This window comes from Vipera berus (genome assembly GCF_964194415.1).
Source record: "Vipera berus genome assembly, chromosome: Z".
NCBI lineage: Eukaryota > Metazoa > Chordata > Lepidosauria > Squamata > Viperidae > Vipera > Vipera berus.
The window spans coordinates 89,728,469-89,742,956 of record NC_138205.1 but is presented as its reverse complement, the minus strand read 5'-3'; the positions used below and the strand labels follow the sequence as shown (position 1 = coordinate 89,742,956).

At 37.2% G+C, this 14,488-nt stretch overlaps 1 protein-coding gene across 1 annotated transcript in view; it reads left to right on the top strand.

Moving 5' to 3' along the window:
• Nucleotides 1-14,488, top strand: part of PLCL2 (phospholipase C like 2) — an 88,047-nt gene that overhangs the window by 40,296 nt on the left and 33,263 nt on the right. The gene's annotated exons all lie outside the window — the stretch shown is intronic.

Genomic DNA, 14,488 nt, shown 5'->3' with positions numbered 1-14,488 from the left:
CTGTAAAGTCCACAGCTATTTCTTCCCAAGGTTGAGAAGGTTCGGCCACTGGTTTGCAGTAACCCAGGGGTCTTTCCTGGGATTCTTTTCATGGTGGCACATACGGTACAGCTCTTGACATAGTTTTCTACGTCTCGTTTTAGTCCTGGCCACCAAAATTGCCGGCGAATGAGATGTAGAGTTTTTAGGTATCTGAAATGTCCAGCCTGTTTGACATCATGGCTGTGTTTGAGGGCATTAAGACGAAGAGCTTCAGGCAAGTACAATTTTCCCCCCTTGTATGCCAGACCATCCCTGCATGTTAGGGATGTCTGATTGTCTTTAAACCTTTGATCAGTGAGGAGTTCTCGCTTTATTTTCTTTACCCCGGGGTCATCAGGATTAGGGGTCCTGTGAGGTGTGAGTTGGGCTGCAGTTTGTGGACCAGGGATAATTGCCTCGTGAACTTCTTCGCGTTCGCTTTTGTACTGTTGGAGAGCACATCAGCTAGGAAGTTTTTTCTTCCTAGTATGTACTTTAGAGTAAAGTTAAAATGGTTGAAATGCTGTGTCCATCGTACTTATTTTTGGGACAATTTGCGGTGAGTTTTCAGTGCCTCTAAATTTTTGTGATCTGTCCATACTTCAAAAGGCACCTTGCTCCCTTCTAAGCATTTCCGCCAGTTTAATAGCCCCCACCTAATAGCGAAGGCCTCCTTCTCCCAGATTGTCCATCTCTTTTGACTGCAACAGTCAAAAGTGTGAAACCGTCGTAAATCACTTTTTCAATATCATTGTAACATTGAACGATCACTAAATGAACTGTTGTAAATCAAGGACTAAACAAGTTTTGACAAAGGCTAGAAGGAAAGAAAGGCAAACGATAGAAGACCAAAAAAAGGTCTGTTTGCTCAATAGGTTGGATATCCCAGCCTTAAATTAAGAACTAGAGCTCATAAGGCGCTTATTATGATTTAAGCATGAGAACCCTGTTCTGTACAATCAAAAACCTTTCTGTGACTAATAAAGCAGGCATAAGTTTCCTTTTTATATTTTCTTGTTCTCTCTAATATCCATCTTAGATTATTTAATGTCATGTAACTGCCTTTTTAAAATTGATCCATTACTTTTGGGTATCTGTTAGTATACAGTTACATAATCTTAGCTTCTGTGGATTGCAGAAGTTCACTTATTTGCATATTCTCTTACCTTTCTTAGTGTAATAGCGAGATTTTTTTCCCAGTTGCTAGGCTGAACATAGGCAGAAATATTAATATCTTAACAGTCTCTTGCATCCTTAAACAGTTCAGTTGGTGTTTTATTTCTGCTTGGTGCTTTCCTATTTGATAATTCTTGCCTATCAAACCGCCTTTTCTAATGGGTTTGTTTCCTGAACATATGCTCTCTACAAATGTTTTCTATTCTGTAGTCCCATTTGTAAAATGTTTCATATGTTTAATGTTATTCTACCTTCCCTTAACCTCATCTGCCTGTATTAATTTTCCCCTAAGATTTCTCATTTTCTACGTTAGCCATATATTTTCCTGTCACCTTCTAAAAAGTTTTCTCATTTTACTTGCATTTATCTATTTATTAATATTTTTTTGAATTTACAAGATGTTTTTGTTTGAAAGCTCATCATCTTGCATTGTTATTTTTACTCAAATCTTTTATCCTACATCTTTGCCTGGTCAAAATTCTTTTCCAAAAATTATATTACCAAATCTCTTCTATTATTGTATCTGAGTTTCTATCTTCCTTCATTGTCCAACACTTTGCATTCTAGTTAGCAATTGGTATTTCCTAAAATATTAAGATTACAGTTATTTGCCATAATATATAGTGCCTGTCTACATTTTATGGACAATCTTTTAAATAAATGAATACATAAATTGATTTTTTTATAGTACTTTACAAATATAACATGTTTAAAAATATAAATATATGTGAACAATATTTATGTATTGATTTTTACTGAAGCAATACAATTATCTGTTTACTTAGAATAAATCAGAACCATATTATTAAAATGTGCACTGCTGGGTGAGATCATCCGTGGCTTTGGGGTGAGGTATCTCCAATATGCGGATGATACCCAGTTGTTTATCTCCACCCCGAGCCAACCCAGTGATGTCCTTGAAGTGATGTCTGTCTGTCTGTCTGTCTGTCTGTCTGTCTCTGTATATATGTATATGTACGTGTGTGTGTGTGTGTGTATATATATATATATGTATGTATGTATATGTGTATGTATAGGGACGCGGTGGCTCAGTGGGTTAGGACGCTGAGCTTGTCGATCAGAAGGTCGGCAGTTTGGCGGGTCGAATCCCGAGTGCCGCGTAGCAGAGTGAGCGCCTGTTACTCGTCCCAGCTTCTGCCAACCTAGCAGTTCGAAAGCACGTAAAAATGCAAGTAGAAAAATAGGGACCACTACGGTGGGAAGGTAGCAGCGTTCCGTGCGCCTTTGGCGTCTAGTCATGCCGGCCACATGACCACGGAGATGTCCTCGGACAAGCGCTGGCTCTTCGGCTTTGAAACGGAGATGAGCACCGGCCCCTAGAGTTGGAAACGACTAGCACGCATGTGCGGGGGAACCTTTACCTTTACCTATGTGTATGTATATGTTTTTATAATAAAAGACATCTGATGATGTTACCTAGTTTGGTAATGAAATGTCTGCAGGAAAACAACCAAGGTCATAAAACACCAAGGATCCTAGTTCAGTCCTGAGCTACAGATATTCTCTTCTATCAGTACCTCTGTACGTTTTAAACTTATTTTTTATTAAACATGTCTTAGAATGCTTTTGTGGTTTTTCCAAGTCCACATTTTATTATTCATTTCTATAAGTTTCTAACAATACTAAATTTAACAGAAAATGATGCAATACAAAATTGTCTGCACAATGTTTGAATATTATGCTGTGTCTGGTTTAAAATCTACCAGATGGTTGGCAAAAATTATCCTAGAAACACAAAATAAATTACCCAAGAATAATTAAACATCCATAGTACTGTTCTCATCAATTACAGAGAGTAAATGGCATGTATATTGCTTCCTGGAATCAAGAAAAATTGTGCATGGCAGATATTATGGATTCATGGTTTAACAAAGCTGGAAGAGAAATCATTATGATACTTTCTCCATCAATCAGAGGCATACATTTCTCCCCCCCTCCCAGTGGGGAGGGGATTAAGAAAGACTTTTTTAAAAAATCAAATCATTAATCCTTTTTAGCCTTCCCAATAGCTAATTATCCATTTTGAGGGAAAGAGATTTTTAGAAAACAAAAGTCTCTCTTCACCAGATAAATAGTTGGGTTAAAGTTTTGTCAGTGTACAAGAATTATTTATTTTATGTAGGCTTCTCTGGTTACTTTGAACCCAAATACTGTAGGTCTGCCTGATCTTGTCAGGCAGCTAACTAAGGTCAGATCTGATTAATTCATATATGGAGGGCTACTGGGGCTCCATCGTATATTCATGTTTCTTGAATAGTCGTATCTCAAGAAAGTAATGCACAGCTTTTCTATACTGTTGGCAAGACAATTGCAGAAATGTGGCCACAAATTAGCTAGCAAGTGTGTTTCATTTCTTTTAGAAACAGGCTAGCAAGTACAAGTACACTAGTGAATTATTTTCTTGAGATAAAAGTATTCAGAGAAAATATTCCATATTTTATAAAATACGTTTTAGTTGTTGTACCACAAAACTACTACTATTGTCTGTGTGGTGGATTGTCATAACATATAAGTTGTACAAAGTTGGTTTTTTTGCCAATTCTAGTTGGCATTCCAACAGACTAGAATATTGTGTATGGAAACAATAACATATTTAACTTGCTCATTATTCAGAGTATTTTTACTCTACTACTAGAGAGATGCATAGATCGATAATAAAGGGTATACCTGCTTCACAAAGACATAGTCCAAAGAAAAAAGAATTGAGAGTGGGAGAGGAGAAGAAAACTAAACAGGCATTACATTTGTCTTACAAAGTTCTTATAATGAACAGCTGGATGAAAACAATATAAGGAAAAGAAAAACCAAATATTGCTAATGTCTTTCTTTTCTTTCATGCTGATATTATGATTGCTGTTTGATGATAGTTAATGAAGAAATTAGCAGAGTGGATTAAAATACCAGAATAAATTGTGTGGAACTTACATAAATGTTAAAATTAATAAAGTATTATTTCATTTTCCATCATGCTTTCTCCATTTTATTCTTGCAAATTTAATTGATGATAAAGTTACAAGTAATGTGCTCCTCTCAGTAGTACGTAAGCATAACGAGAGAATGAGCTTTTGGCATTCAATTTCACCCTTCTGGAACCATTTCCCCTATTGCTAGAAAATTTGAAAATTATTAATTCTAGCTATACAGAAAAGTTGCCAAAGCCTCATGTCAGAGATACACATTCACATTCAGAAGCACTTCTAATCTTCAGTTAAGTAGTTTTAAAAATGAAACTTACAAAGAAGCATCCTAATATAGTTGAAATGTATTTAATTACTCTATTTTATTAAAAGTATGATCACATATTGCACTTCAGAATAAAAGTCTGTAAAAATTAATGTGCAAGTTAGTAAGATTACTGGGGGGAAAAAACTCCTGGGGAAAAACATAATAAAATAAATGAATATGGCATTCTCTATTCTAGGCATGTCAAACTCACAACGTCACGTGACGTCGCACGACATATTGGAGCCTTTTCTCCATTGCCGGCAATGGGGTGGGCATGGTTTCCTGGTGATGCGTCATGCCCGTGGGCTGGCAGTTTGACACCCCTGCTCTATTCTCTTTTCCTGATTTGCTGAAAATGAGATTTATGCATACTGTTGGGAAGTGAAGGGATAGCCAAGATTTTTAACCGTTTTCATTTTGTGAATGTTTTGCCATAATGTTTTTATTAATCTAACCTTTGGGAGATGAGGAAAATCAGAAAAACATTTCTGATTTTTTTTTACATAGTATTCCAAATCTATTACAAATTAGGTATTTGGTGGATGGTGTTTTAAAAAATAATTAAATAATCTTTCAAAATATATACTTCAACAACAATGGCAATAAAACCACTTTACATGTGTGTCAAAAATATGTTGGTTACATAGCAATAATTAATCTATCTTTTCTATAATCAAACCAATAACAGATTTATCATAAAGCTTTTTACTTGTCCAAAAATACCCACTGGTTCTTTTCATAATTTCAATCCAATCTATTTGGAATTCTGTCGCAGCTCATTAGCATAACCTTCCAATTTAAATTGCAAGCTAAAAATGTTAATTCTTTAATTAATTTCTCTATCATTTTTTCAGTAGAAATGACAAAGTGTGTGTTTTTCCTTCTTCTATCTTCTTGTGAATTCAGGTGTCTGTGTGCCTGTCAAATGTTTTCATACTACTCCCTCCCTCACCTTAGTTTCTGCTATATTTACCTGTTCATTGCCTTGGTAACTGATCTTCTCTTCCATCAAGGTCACCTCTTCACAAGCAATGACAGCTGAAAGTAATTTGGTGACTTTCCTAGTAAGAGGAATAAATAAGACAACTCGGGGCAAAAAGGACATCTGTTGACAGCCACGAATATGATGATAAAGCATAGGTTACACTAAAAAGGGCATGGTATAATTACAGTTAAAATAATTTTTAATAAAATATTTTAAAAGTAAAATTAAAATAAAAAGGGCAAGGGCAGATCAGCATGCCACCAAAATTAATTTGAAGATAATGTTCCTGACTTTCAGTAGGCCACATGATCTTTAGAGTGATGATTTTTATCTTTGTCCTATTTGTTATTATTTTAAATATTAGTCTGATGTTCCATATCTCTTATTGTCTCAAATGTGTACTGTATTGTCATTTTAAATCATATTCTTTTGAATCCCTATGTGGTTTTGCTGTTGAGCATTACTTCCATTAATATCTTCGAGCATTCCTTCTATGAGTTTCTGTCAAAATGATTGTTATTCCATAAATGATGTGCTTAATATTAAAGCATAAAGAAGAGTGTAGAAATATTTCAAGACATATTTCTTGAAGCAGTAATACTATTATCTTAAAAAAGGCATATGCTAAATAAATAAAGATAGGAAAAGATATATTATTGGGGAATGAGAATGGAAACAGATTTTAGTTGTCTATTCTATATGGCAACTGAATTTACTATTTGATTATCCTGTTTCTCTATTCTCGCTTTTCCAAAAATAATTCTCATTTTATCTATGATCTTTCTACATTAGGATATCCAAGTGAAATATTTTGATTATAAAAAATCCTACTGTTCTTTAATCCTGTAGGTTGCAATAGTTATTAATGTTATTGTCTATGCAAGACAGAAACACTGAAGTGGATTGGTCTGGGACTGAGTGACAGGTCCGCAGTCACACAAGCAACTTCGTTGTTTCAAGGAGGACTCAGGCACAGTCTCCTTGTAACTAATCTGATGCCTTATCATCACATCAAACTCTCTAAAAATGCATTTTTAATATATACTATTTCTCCATTTTCCCCCTGCATTTTTTATATATTTTGGTCAACTGAAGATGGTGAACATACCTAATACTCCTACCTCCTATATTCCCCAGAACAACATTTTAAGATATATTGAATCAAAAGATAATAATTGACCCAAAGTTATTCAATTTGCCTTCAAACCTAAGGCAGGCTAAGAACTCCATCTCCTGGTTTTTAGGACAGCAATACATCAAACTGACTCTTAGTTATTATATTAGCAAACATAGTAGTACACTGTGATATACCTTGTACTGGTATACAGTGATTATGTCAAAGTTAACCAAAGCTTGGGAAAAATGAAATGGACTTCACAATGACTCATATTGCTTCTCTATCTTGTTTCCACATTTGCTGTCTAGAAAGGTCAGGAAATTGCTTCATTTTTGCCTGGTTTTTTTTAACCTCTTTTTACCTCTGTCTTATTTGCAACTTGAGAAGAATACTTATTTTCAATTCCAGTACAGAAATTATTTTTACTCTTAAGATTCTTCTTCACTTTATTATCATTTTAGGACATTACATTAGTAGGATATTAGTAGGACATTTCACCTGGCTTAACTTATGAGGAGATGTTGCTGACTTGTTTATCCATGTACAGTACTATTTTGATTGATTGATAAATTGATTTTATGCCATCAGGTTGTTTTTGACTCCTCAATAACTACACAGAGTTCCTCCATTATGATCTATCTGTAATCTAATTTTTTGATAAATTGATTTTATGCCATCAGGTTGTTTTTGACTCCTCAATAACTACATAGAGTTCCTCCATTATGATCTATCTGTAATCTAATTTTTTGAATCTTCCAATAGTGTTCTCAGTGCTATTGTGACTGAATCCATCCATCTTCCCTTTTCTTCCACCTTTCTCAGTACTAGAATCTTTTTTAGGGAGTTAGGTCTTTGTATAATGGGTCTGAGGTAGGAAACTTTGAGCCTTGGCATTTATGCCTCTAATGAGAAATTTTAGTTGACTTGTTCAGTTATCCATTGATTTATTTGTTTTTATCCATGGATCTCCATGTTATTCTTAGTCTTCTCCTATACCAAAATTCAAAAATGTCAATATTCTTCCTATCCTGCTTCTTCAAAGTTCAACTTTTATTTCCATAGTGTCACAAGGGATTCCGTGGCTTGCAGAATCTCTTTGATAAGTGTAGACACATCAGGCATTTTGATACCTTTCCCAAGGCCTTCATTGCTGCATTACAAAATGCTGATGTGAGACATATAACTTAACTTCTGGATTTTTATTTTATTTTTATTTTTTGCTGTTGATATTTAATTCTAAAAAGTGGAAGCTATCCATCACCTCAATATATTCACTGCCAATTCCAAATTGTGGTAACTTATTAGTTTGGTGGTTTTTATATTTAATTTTAATCTCATATTTTTTCACTTTTCTTCTTTTATCTTGATTATATCTCTTTGTTAATGCAGCCTAGAATTGCATTGATATTTTTTGGAGGCTGCAGCACACAGCTAGCTCATATTTAAACGATTGTACACTAGGACTCCAACATCCCTCTTGCAGTTGCTACTATTGATCCAAGTTTCACCTAATCTGTACCTGTACATGTGGTTTCCTCGCCTAAGTATAAAACGTTACTTTTCTCTGCATTGAATTTCATTTTGTTAGATAGGGCCCAGTGTTCAAGTTTGTAGAGATCCTTAAGCCTGTCTTCTGCAGTGTTGGCTGTTCCTTCCAGCGTGGTGTCATCTGCAAATTCTATCCCCTCACCTAAATTGTTTATGAAGATATTGAAGAGTACTAGGCCTAAAACAGAACCTTGAAACACCCCACTTTAAGTGTGGTTTGTCAGCCAGTTACAAATCCATGTGGTGGTGATGCTGTGTAACCCACATTTTTCTAGTTTACCAAGAAATAGGTTGTGGTCTACTTTTTCAAATGCCTTTCTAAAATCCAAGTATAATATGTCCATAGCATTTCACTGGTCCACTAACTTAGTCACTTTATCAAAGAATGAAGTAAGATTTGTTTGGCATTATCTGTTTTGGACAACCCAATGTTGGCTTCTGCTTATAACTTAGCTTCTAGGTGTTCGTAGATTGCTGGTGATGACCTATAAAGCCCTAAATGGCTTGGGTCCGGGATATTTGAGGGAACACCTGCTGCCGGCATCAAGCTCCCTTCGTCCTGTGCGCTCCCTCAGAGAGGGCCTTCTCAGGGTACTGCCGGCAAAAGATTGCCGGCGGGTAACCCCCAGAGGGGAGGGCCTTCTCTGTGGGTGCGCCTGCCCTTTGGAACCAGCTGCCCATAGAGCTTAGGACTGCCCCTGACCTTTGTTCATTCCGCCGGGACCTGAAGACCTGGCTCTTTGAGCTTTCCAGCCAGGACTGAGAATTTTAATTGTAATTTTATTTTAATTGGGTTTTAATTGGAGTTTAATAGAGGTTTTATTTTATTCAAGGACTAAATTAATTTAATTGTTCTTAACTTTTGTAATTTGTATTGTTATTTTAAACTCCTTGTGAACCGCCCTGAGTCCTACGGGAGAAGGGCAGTATATAAGTCCAATAAATATTAAACATTAAACAAACATTGATTATCTTTTCCAAGATCTTCCCAGGTATTGATGTTAGACTGATTGGTCTGTAGTTTCCTAGATTATTTTTTTAAACTTTTTTGAAGATGGGAACCATATCAGCTCTTTTCCAATCTTTTGGTAATTTCCCGGTGCTCCAGAATTTTTTAAAGATATGGTACAATGGTTGTGATATAACATCTGCGAGCTCCTTCATAACTCTGAGATGTAATCCATCAGACCCTGGTGATTTGAACTGGTCTAGAATGGACAGATGATCTCTTACCATTTTCTTGCCTATTTTAATATGAATGCCTAGTCTTTTTTATGGTTCTGTCTTTGGTAGATTGAGCTATTTTTTCTTTTTGTGTAAAGACAGATTCAAAGAAAGAGTTAAGCAGCTCTGCTTTCTGTCTGCTACATGTCACTTCCTTACCATCATCTCCTAATAGTGGACTTTTTTCTTATTTTTTATATGTTGAAAGAATTTTTTTTGGCATTTGTTGCAAGTCTTAGTTCATTCTGAGCCTTAGCTTTCCTGACTTAGTCTTTGTCCCTATTCTCTAGAAAATCTCCCCCTCTAAATCAATATATGACATACCCCTACTCTTCTTGGATTTAAGAAAGTGCTTAAGACCTGGCTCTTCCCCCGGGCATTAGTGGTCATTTGATTGAGAATTCTCCTTGAAGTTGTTTGGTTGTATTCTTGATTGCCATTTTATATTTTTGAATTTGTATATTTATATTTTGTTTCTGTATAGTTAGATAGTTTTCCATTATTTTTTTCTTATTGATTTACAGGTAATCCTTGCTTACAATTACAATTGAGCCCAAAATTTCTGTTGCTAAGGAGACAGTTGTTAAATGAGTTTTGCCCCATTTTACAACCTGTCATGGCACAGTTGTTAACTGAATTGCTGCAGTTATTAACACAGTTCTTAAATGAATCTGGCTTTCCATTGGCTTGCTTGTCAGAAGGTCACAAGGTGATCACATGACTCCAGAATACTGCAACTCTCATAACTATGAGTAAGTTGCCAAGTTTCTAAATTTAGATCATGCAGCAATGGAGATGCTGCAGCGGTCATAAGCGTGAAAAACTGTCATAAGTCACTGTTCAATGCCATTATAACTTTGAATGGTCACTAAATGAACTGTTGTAAGTTGAGAACTACCTGCATTGTGTATTTATGATGTAGGCTGCTCATAGTCACCAGTATGAATTTGTGGGCTTTATAATTCTTTCAATAAATTAATGTAAGTGAGCTGAGTGAGTCAGTAAGTGTTCAAAGAAAGTTGAAAAGTTTAAAGAAGAAAAAAAAATATGCAAAGTGGGTTATAGAAATGGGGAAGCAAGGAGATTTCCAAGGTGAAAGCGATATGGTTTTCTGAACTATGTTGGAACAAATTTGTTGTTGTTGTTAGCTGCAAAGTCGTGTCCGACCCATCGCGACCCTATGGACAATGTTCCTCCAGCCCTTCCTGTCCTCTACCATCTTCTGGAGTCCATTTAAGCTCACGCCTACTGCTTCAGTGACTCCATCCAGCCACCTCATTCTCTGTCGTCCCCTTCTTCTATTGCCCTCAATCTTTCCAAGCATTAGGCTCTTCTCCAGTGAGTCCTTCCTTCTCATTAGGTGGCCAAAGTATTTGAGTTTTAGCTTCAGGATCTGGCCTTCTAAAGAGCAGTCAGGGTTGATCTCCTCTAGGACTGACCGGTTTGATCGCCTTGCAGTCCAAGGGACTCGCAGGAGTCTTCTCCAGCACCATAGCTCAAAGGCCTCAATTCTTTGGTGCTTGGTCTTTCTTATGGTCCAACTTTCACTGCCATACATTGCAACTGGGAAGACCATAGCCTTGACTATACGCACTTTTGTTGACAGGGTGATGTCTCTGCTTTTTAGTGTGCTGTCTGGATTTGTCATGGCTTTCCTCCCGAGGAGCAAGCGTCTTTTAATTTCTTGGCTGCAGTCCCCATCTGCAGTGATCTTGGAGCCCAGGACAATAAAATCTGTCACTACCTCCATTTCTTCCTCATCTATTTGCCAGGAATTGAGAGGGCTGGATGCCATGATCGTGGTTTTCTTAATGTTAAGTTTCAACCCAACTTTTGCACTCTCCTTCTTCACACGCAACAAGAGGCTCTTTAGTTCTTCTTCACTTTCTGCCATTAGAGTGGTATCATCTGCATATCTTAGGTTGTTGATATTTCTTCCTGCAATCTTAATTCCAACTTTTGATTCATCTAGCCCTGCCTTTCTCATGATGTGCTCTGCATATAAGTTAAATAGGCAAGGCAACAGTATACAGCCTTGCCGGACTCCTTTCCCAATTTTGAACCAATCAGTGCTTCCCTGTCCAGTTCTCACAGTTGCTTCTTGGCCCACATATAGGTTTCTCAAGAGACAAATAAGATGGTCTGATACGCCCATCTCTTTAAGAACCTGCCACAGTTTGTTATGATCCACACAATCAAAGGCTTTAGCATAGTCATTGAAGCAGAAGTAGATGTTTTTCTGGAACTCTCTAGCTTTCTCCATGATCCAGCGTATGTTAGCAATTTGATCTCTAGTTCCTCTGCCTCTTCGAAATCCTGCCTGTACTTCTGGTAGTTCTCGATCCACATACTGCTGGAGTCTAGCTTGTAGGATTTTAAGCATAACTTTACTAGCATGAGAAATGAGTGCAATGGTGCGATAGTTTGAAAATTCTTTGGCATTGCCTTTCTTTGGAATTGGAATGTAAACTGATCTTTTCCAATCCTGTGGCCACTGTTGAGTGTAGCGCTTTTACCGCATTGTCTTTTAAGATTTTGAATAGCTCAGCTGGAATACTGTCACCTCCTCTAGCTTTGTTGTTGCTCAGCTTTTCTAAGGCCCACTTCACTTCACATTCTCGGATGTCTGGCTTGAGGTCAGTGACCACCTCATTGTGATTATCAGGGACGTTAAGCTCATTCTTGTATAGTTCTTCTGTGTAATTTTGCCACCTCTTCTTAATCTCTTCTGCCTCTGTTAGGTCCCTGCCATTTTGGTCCTTTATCATGCTCATTTTTGCATAAAACATTCCCTTCATCTCTCCAATTTTCTTGAAAAGATCTCTGGTCCTCCCTATTCTATTGTTTTCTTCTATTTCTTTGCACTGTTCATTTAAGCCGGCCTGGCCTGAGGGGGGATTGGTGGGGTTTTTTATTATTTTTATTGGGGCTTTTTACTATGTATCAATTGTATTTTAATCGGGCATGCATTTAATTATCTTTTAGTTTTTGTAAATTTCTGTGTTTTATTCTTGCCCTCAGTCCTCAGGGAGAAGGGCGGTATAGAAATATTATTAAATTAAATTAAAATTAAAATTAAGAAGGCATTGTTATCTCTTCTAGCTATTCTCTGGAATTCTGCATTCAATTGGGTGTATCTTTCTTTTTCTCCCTTGCCTTTCACTTCCCTCCTTTCCTCAGCTATTTGCAAAGATTCCTCAGACAGCCATTTTGCTTTCTTGCATTTCTTTTTCTTTGGGATGGTTTTGGATTCTACCTGTTGTACAATGTTGCGAACCTCTGTCCATAGTTCTTCAGGCACTCTGTCTATCAAATCTAATTCCTTAAATCTATTTGTCACCTCTACTGTATATTCAACAGGGATATGATTTAATTCATACCTGAGTGGCCTAGTGCTTTTCCCTACTTTCTTCAGCTTAAGCCTAAACTTTGCAACGAGAAGCTCATGGTCTGAGCCACAGTCAGCTCCTGGTCTTGTTTTTACTGACTGTATAGAGGTTCTCCATCTTCGGCTGCAGAGCACATAGTCAGTCTGATTTCTGTGTTGACCGTCTGGTGATGTCTGGTGATGTAGAGCCATCTGTTGATGTCTGGTGATGTAGAGCCTTCTCTTGGGTTGTTGGAAAAGAGTGTTTGCTATGACCATCGTATTCTCTTGACAAAATTCTATCAACCTGTGCCCTGCTTCATTTTGTACTCCAAGGCCAAACTTGCCTGTTATTCCGCTTATCTTTTGGCTTCCTACTTTAGCATTCCAATCCCCCATGATGGTAAGGACATCATTTTTTGGTGTTAGTTCTATAAGGTGCTGTAGGGCTTCATAGAACCGGTCAATTTCATCCTCTTCAGCACTGGTGGTTGGGGCATAGACTTGGACTACTGTAATATTGAATGGTTTGCCTTGGATTCGAACTGAGATCATTCTGTCATTTTGAGGATTGTATCCTAGTATTGCTTTTCCTACTCTTTTATTGACTATGAAGGCTACTCCATTTCTTCTGAGGGATTCTTGCCTGCAGTAGTATACCTGATGATCATCTGAATTAAATTCACCCATTCCTGTCCATTTTAGTTCGCTGATACCTAAGATGTCAATGTTTAGTTTTGTCATCTCTTGTTTGACCACGTCCAGCTTTCCTTGATTCATGGATCTTACATTCCAGGTTCCTATGGAGAAAAAATCTTTACAGCATCGGACTTTCCTTTCACCGCCAGACACATCCACAGCTGAGCGTCCTTTCAGCTTTGGCCCAGTTGTTTCATTCTTTCTGGTGCTACTAGTACTAGCCCTCTGCTCTTCCCCAGTAGCATATTGGACACCTTCCGACCTGAGGGGCTCATCTTCCAGCGTCATATTGTTTTGCCTTTTGGTACTGTTCATAGGGTTTTCATGGCAAAGATAATGGAGTGGGTTGCCATTTCCTTCTCCAGTGGATCACGTTTTGTCAGAACTGTCTGCTATGACCTGTCCGTCTTGGGTGGCCCTGCACGGCATACGCAAGCCCCTTCGCCATGACAAGGCAGTAATCCATGAAGGGGAGGAGCAAATTAGATAAGGCTTTATTTTTTATTTTATACATTGTACAGAATATCTTACTGTCTTTCTAAGCATTGCATAGCATTTTGTCCAAGAACGGAATAGTGTGATTGATATGTTTATATGCCTAAAATTCAGAAGCTAATACCAAACAATAGGAGAATGATTTTCCACCTATTCTCTGAAAAGAAACAGAGGACATACTGTGTATAAACGAATAATAATTCTTGCTGCCATCTAATGATCATTTGGATTTTGGCAGTCCAGATGTGATAATTCTAATTGAAAATACATTTAATCTGCCTTGCTGCCTGCCTTTTGTTGACAGTTTGACATGCAAATTTTGACTTATGACCATAATAGGACTATAAAATTTGTGGTTAAGCATTGCAGCCATTAAATGAGGCATCACATGCTTTTACAACATTTTTGCCACAGTCATTAAGTGAATCACTGCAGTCATAAAAGGAGATGTGTGGCCATGAATTGCAATCTTCCCTGTCAATTTTGCCACTGATTTGTCAGAGGCCAGCAGGGAAAGTTGCAAATGGCAGTTACGTGATTGTGGAACGTTGTGACTAATGTAAATGCATGATGGTTGCCAAGTGCCCGAATCATGATCATATGACTTCAG